The 6,860-nt window shown below is 37.9% G+C and overlaps 1 long non-coding RNA gene across 1 annotated transcript in view; it reads right to left on the bottom strand.

Moving 5' to 3' along the window:
* Window positions 1–249: 249 nt before the first annotated feature.
* LOC117954866 overlaps window positions 250–6,860 on the bottom strand; it is a 9,590-nt gene continuing 2,979 nt past the window's right edge. The window contains exon 3 of the long non-coding RNA XR_004658910.1: window positions 250–261. This is a non-coding gene — a long non-coding RNA (uncharacterized LOC117954866). The remainder of the gene's footprint in view (window positions 262–6,860) is intronic.

The raw sequence follows: 6,860 nt of genomic DNA on the forward strand, positions 1-6,860 counted from the left end.
CCTGTAGGGCGGAACAAAATCCTCCAATCCCATCAACAAAACTGTCACGTTTTAGAGTTTTTGTTAGGAGAAATAAAGGGGAAGACGGAAGCAGAAAAAGAATGAAAAAGATTAGTAATAGAAATATACCTCTTTAGAGTGCTTAACACCACATATTAAACACTGCAGTAATTCACTGTATAATTAAGTAAGGAAATTGTCTGCACAGTAGCATGGCAATTTGAAATGTCACTTATAAATCTCTGACTTGAACAGTAGTATCTTATAGGAATTGTTTCCTAAAGCTTAATATCTGGATCTGGCATTAAATAGGCCATTGTCTAAATGTCACTACCTTAGTGATTGTCAATTATTTTGACTGTATTGATCCTGAATCGTAGCTCTTCTTTAGCGTCCTTCACCGTTTGTTGTCATCAGCCCTGTAGCATCGAGAGCCACCGCCCACAGCTTAGTCAGAACCTCTGCAGCTTCTTTTGTTTTTTGTCTTGTGTTCAGGGGGACATGGTTTCCTTCCTTAATGCTTTATAACCCTGCCACTGTCTCCAGGCAACTCAAAGGCGTAAAGCTTGTTAAGTCTCTATCCCCTGAAGAGGCTGAGTTACTTTAAGATGTTATGCACTTCCAGAACCTCTGCACGTTTCTGTGGAAGATCAGACCATATTCACACACCAAGCACTTTGAGAATAATTTGAACAGTAATTGTGTTAGGCAGTCTAAGCCCTTATTACATCGCTGTTAATGTGGCTAAATGATGCAGCTGGTTTTGACACTACTGTGATGTCAAAGAGACAAGAAGAAAGAGAGGCAAGTGTATGAAAACACCAACCTTATCTACCACATTTTATATTTATATTCTTCCATTTCCAACAGAATACATCTCGAAGGGACATGTGAATATATTTTCCGTCTACATACAGCATTACGTAGAACATTCATATTGAACATTTTTTGCAGAATGAACACTGGAAGGGTTTTTCAATTTTAATGTATCCACTCATAGCAGCTAATATATGGTTAAAACACGTTGAAAGATTAGATGGATAACTCAGTTAAAACTAAGGAAATAATTTTGTCAAGGCAGTTAATGTCCAGAAGGATGGTTCAGATTGGGAAACACATAATTTCATTAAGGTTCCAAAATGTCAGTGATGGATAGATAGTATAAATGTCGATGCGGTCTCCACATTCTATACTTGCACTGAACGTAATTTAAACATTCTGAATAGTTGCATGTGGATATAATTTTATTTAAAAACATTTTACCCTTACATAGTAGTTTAGGTATTTCCAAGTGTGGAAAAAAAAATTAAAAATCAATATATATTCTTTGTCAGTCAAACTTCAGATAAACGAGTATGTTTTTTAAATGAGGCCAAAATGAGTAGTGTAGACATAATGTAATAAGCCATCAAAAATGAAATTGCACTCAGAGCATAGACATATATATATATATATATATATATATATATATATATATATATATATATATATATATATATATATATATATATATATATATATATATATATATTATCCTAATGAGAAGTAAAGATGGAAAGTAGGCCTGTGACAATTATTTGATTGTCTAACAGTTTTATTTTTAATTTATTTTTTTACATATTCACGGTTATTTTGTATAACTGCAATTAAAGCATTACTTTTTTTATGAGATTGGTCGTACTATCGTTTGGATCCATCAAACAGGTTTGCAATACCGGCGTTGCCTCAGACATCAGTAAAGTTAGCTAGCCTATGATCCTATGGATTCCTACCAGATGACGCCCCACCCGCAGTTACAAATCCAGTTGGATTTCCACTTTTACTTGTGTTTAATTAATGTACTTAGTCAGTCTGTGGCATTTAATCTACTATTGGGCTTTGGTTAATTAGTAATGTTACCGTTAAGGACAACGCTGAAGCAGAAATGGCCTTTATTTATTACCTTGTGCCAACGTAGTTCCACTGAGATTTCTGCTTATGTTTTTCTAATCCGGACAGAACAGTTGTGTTCTAACTTTTGCTAAGGTCCTAAGGGGTATGACTGTTGATGGTAATTGCTTGTTGTTTAGATGTGCCAAATTGTATTTATACAAGTGATTATTTGTCGGACTGCTTAGCTAAAGCTATGCTAGTGGCAGCTGTCATTTGTTGCCAAAGGAACTCTAAAACACCTTGGGCTGTTAGGTCTGAAGCCAGAGAAATTAATAGGGCTGTAATCTCCCAGTCGACTTATTGGTCGATACGTTCTGTTCGACCAAAATTCAGATTGGTCAATTTTTTGCTGTGTTATTTTATCAGGTGGAAGCATAGACCGCTAGGTCTATGGGCAGAAAGCACTTTTTGCTAATGGGGGTGTTTTCAGAGCATCCCTGTTTTACAGGTAACAGTCTGTCTTTAGAACACCCCCCTTGTTTTCACTTTTTTTGAAAAAAAAGGTGGACTATGGATTATGGCCCATATTTAAGAAAGGAAGGAAGCAGATGGTGTGCATACTGGTTACAGTGCATTTCCCACTGAAATACTGGGTCGTTACAGACACTGCTCCGAGGAACAGTGGACTTTGATTAAAAAGTGGATTGGACAGGGAAAAACATATAAAGAAGTGCAGAAAAATATAGTATGCTCAGCCAAAATGATTTCAAATGTCTTGAAATGGCATCCAAAGCCTGAACAACGTGGGAGAAAAAAAACACTGGTCAACTACCATTCAAATGGATGGAAGAATAGCCAAAACGGCAAAGGCTCAGCCAATGATCAGCTCCAGGAAAATCAAAGACGACTTAAGGTTACCTGTGAGTCTGTTACGATCAGAAGAAGGCTATGTGAAGCAAGGCTATCAGCTAGAAGCCTCCGCAAAGTCCCATTGCTGAAAAAAAGACGTAGTGAATAGGCTGAAATTTGGTAAAAGGACACACGGACTGGCCAAAGGAGAAATGGCACAACATTCTGTGGACTGATGAGAGCAAAATTGTTCTTTTTGGGTCTAGGGGCCGCAGACAGTTTGTCCGACAACGCCCATGCGCTGGATTCAAGCCACAGTACACTGTGAAGACAGTAAAGCATGGTGGTGCAAAAATCATGTTACGGGGATGTTTCTCATAATGTGTTGTTGGGCCTATTTATTGCATACCAGGGATCATGGATCAGTTTCAATACATCAAAATACTTGAAGGTTATGTTGCATTATGCTGCAGAGAAAATGCCTTTTGAAATCGGTCTTTCAACAAGACAATGACCCAAAACACACCAGTAAGCGAGCAAAGTCTTGGTTCCAGATGACGAAGATTAATGTGATGGAGTGCCTAGCCCAATCCATAGGACCGCAATCCCAGGAACACTTGTGGGGTGACATCAAAAATGTTCTTTCTGAGGCAAAACCCAGTAATGCGGAGGAATTGTGGAATGTAGTTCAATCATCTTGGGCTGGAATACCTGTTCCCAGGTAACAGAAGTTGGTTGACTCCATGCAAAACAGATGTGAAGCAGTTCTCAGAAATAATGGTTATGAAACTAAATATTAGTGCAGTGATTTAAAGTAAAGCAAACACATGAGACATTTTTCAGTTTATACAGTAACTTTTTGAGGTTTGTATTGAAAAACGAAAATACAGTTTTTTTTTAACAGCATAATATTCCTTTTTTCGCTTTCTGTCAAGGCATGACACAAACTTGATCGACTTTGGTCATGTTTTGATTTTGAATTGAATGTGCAGTGTTTCCAATGCATTGATATTATGGAATTAATTGCTATTGTAAGGGGGTTTGAGCATTCTTCACTTTTTTTTTTAAACACACTGCTATTATTCTGAACACAAATGTATCTAATATACAATAGTTTTCATCTATAAGGACTAGGAAGCAGGGTGGATAAGAAAACAGTTAGACCGTCCTTTAGTTATACATCCAGTTTCAAGGGCCACTGACAGAAACATCCAGTCAAAGTGTCCTTGAGCAGGGCCACGATTCTCTACTCGAGAGACAGTTGTTGACACTACTTTGTCACCTCCCACTAGGAAGGGGCAAGCCCTAATTGAAATCTTAGGGGATCAATGCAGTGCAAAAAAATGTCACACATCATAACTGCAATACTGTGGAAAATTGATAACCAAAGTGTGTGAAGTAGCAGTGGAAAGGCTCTTACAGATACTGATAAATCTTGTGACAGTCAAGTGAATATTTTGTTAGTCAAAGACAGATTAAACCAAAATAGACACCGTTAAGCATTTTGTAAGAGACCAAAAAGAGAGAAAACCTAACCACACACTTTTACACATGCACTCACGAATATAGGACATAGGGCAGATACTGTGCGCTCCATCTTTATTTTTAAATGTGAAGACGTTTGGTATTTGCAGCTTTCCAATGTTCATCTGAGATACCATATATCATGTTGTTTGGAAAAAAATAAATACATTCACAAAACTTTGAAAGAGTAAAGTCCTAGAAAGTGTCGGTAAAAGAAAGTCCATCCTTCAGATATGCAAAAATAAACCCAAGTCAGATAATCTTGTGGACACTAGTTAGAGATGAGACAGCTTATCCCATAATAATCTAAACTGGTGTAGCAAGTTTGAGAGTGCAACATTATCCTATGGCTTTTACAGTAATACATTATTAAATGTAACTACAACACAAACTAAAAACAGACAAAAAGAGTTGGAAATTTGGTCTTACTTGTACATCTTCCTCTTAAATGTCTTCATTCTTAGCTTGTAATTTCTGATCTTTATTCGGGAGTCGAGGAGAGTTTGTCTCGTGGGCCATTAGGAGTAACCAAAATAATGGCGCTCTGAGCCAAGCCAGTATTTGGAAATTTGTCACACAGAAAAAAGGATGTTTCACAAAAGATATTGATGTGCATGCTTTGATCACACAAATAACACATTTAATAAATCAGGAACTGGGGATTATTGTTTCCTTAACGATTATGTGTTTCTTAACAAAATAAAATGTTCTATGGCATCATTTCTTAATAATGAAACATGACACTGCAATGTTTTGATTTGAAGTGAATATTCAGTATTCAAAATCATAGACTTTATGGAGTTTGTCAGTGTTCCATGTGGTCAAACAACCTAAGGAAAATGTTTCACTTGTGTGGTGCTATAAACAGGATTAGGTCAATACTGAGTGGCTTCCAGGGGAGTGGCACATTAATTAGTGCTGTTGAGCATCACAGGATGAAATCTGTTTTCCAGAAAGTAGTCATTGATCACAATCTATCTTAAGTTACATTAAGTTTCAATGTACGACTCTTAAAGCTACATTGTGTAACGTTTGTAGTTGTTCCTTATTAAAATCTGTGTTGCCTGTACACAAACCTTTTTTATTCCACCATCAATTTCAAGCATTCCTATTGCCTTGAAATTTTACATTGCTTGCATGAACTGTGATAGACTCTCCATAGTCATGCGCCATCCTGAAATACGTTAGCCGGTAAGGGACATACAGGCTAGACTGCTTCGCCTTTCACATTTTTGACTCACAGCTGCTGTTAATGGGTATATTTTTTACCACTTGACACTTTGTTCAGAATTTATAAATTTGAAAACTAAAAGAAAGTGCGCGAGCATATTTTGTATTGCTTCAGTACATTTTGTATTATTAATACATATTTTATTAATAAAAGCAAATAAAAAGTGATGTGAAAAATGTGATGTTTTGCCTTTATTGCCACTCTGCTCCTGGGGTCCCATCTTTGCCAGCTGTATGGCAGGGCACTTGACATGAGACTTGACTCGTGGTCTTTTATTGCCTCTAATTTAAGGTTAGTTGTTTCACTAACGAACAAGTTGTTTGCATTTTCTGAAGACGAGTAGGTTCGATAGTAACTACAGTGTATGGACTGGTCATCTAGGCCAGGGGTACCCAAAACGTTCAGCCCACGACCCCAAAAGTAACGGTGCAAGTGACTCGCAACCCCCCCACTGTAAACGTATATAAAGATTGCGCGCAAGTCCAATCTTGGTTTAATGTTGGAGACCGCTACTCGGAGATCATCCTTCACATTCAATCGAGATCTGTATTTATTTTTAAGGTTCATCAGTGCCGAGAAAGTCTTTTTGCACAAGTAGGTAGTGCCAAATGGCATCAGCACATCCAAAGCCGCCCGGGATAGCTGTGGGTATTCCCTTTCAACTGAAATCCAAAACTCAGCCAGCGTCTTAGAATTACACGCTGTCTTCAAGGTTCGCTCGCTCGACAGTTCAACCAATGCGTCCTCCAGCTCGGCTGTCAGATGATTTGCCCTCGTTTCAAATCAAAAGAGCTGTTCCCTTTTTATTCATTTGTTTGGTTTTATTTCAAATTCAGCCACTAGTTTTAATTTGTGTTAAAATCATGGCTAACATATGCTATTTCTAATCGTTTTTAAATTTTTATTTTATTTCTGGAAAGCTCTAGTCTCTTTTCCTTTCTCTCTCCTTTCTGTCGGGGGTGGCACGGTGTAAAGCACGCATCCACGCCACTCTGTGACATGCACTCCCAACAACCACGGTGATAGACGGCTTTTTGTACACTTTCGCTTTTTGAAGCGTGAAGGCTACCAAAGCTGCAATACATACTTTGAACTGTGTGGCGAGAGACAGTTGATTGCGATACGTGATCTCAACGGTAGAAGGGAGAAATTCTTACACATTGTAGCTTTGTAACAGTCTTAGTGGTCTCCTTCTGTCACAGAAACTAATTAATTCTGTATTCATCTGTGCATGCATTTCAGGGAAAGATAGCTAAACTTAAATTTAAAAAAACGTGTGCACACACACACACACACACACACCACAACACACCACACCACACCACACCACACCACACCACACCACACCACACCACACCACACCACACCACACCACACCACACCA

The sequence above is a fragment of the Etheostoma cragini genome, chromosome 12 (genome assembly GCF_013103735.1).
Source record: "Etheostoma cragini isolate CJK2018 chromosome 12, CSU_Ecrag_1.0, whole genome shotgun sequence".
NCBI classification, from domain to species: Eukaryota; Metazoa; Chordata; class Actinopteri; order Perciformes; family Percidae; genus Etheostoma; species Etheostoma cragini.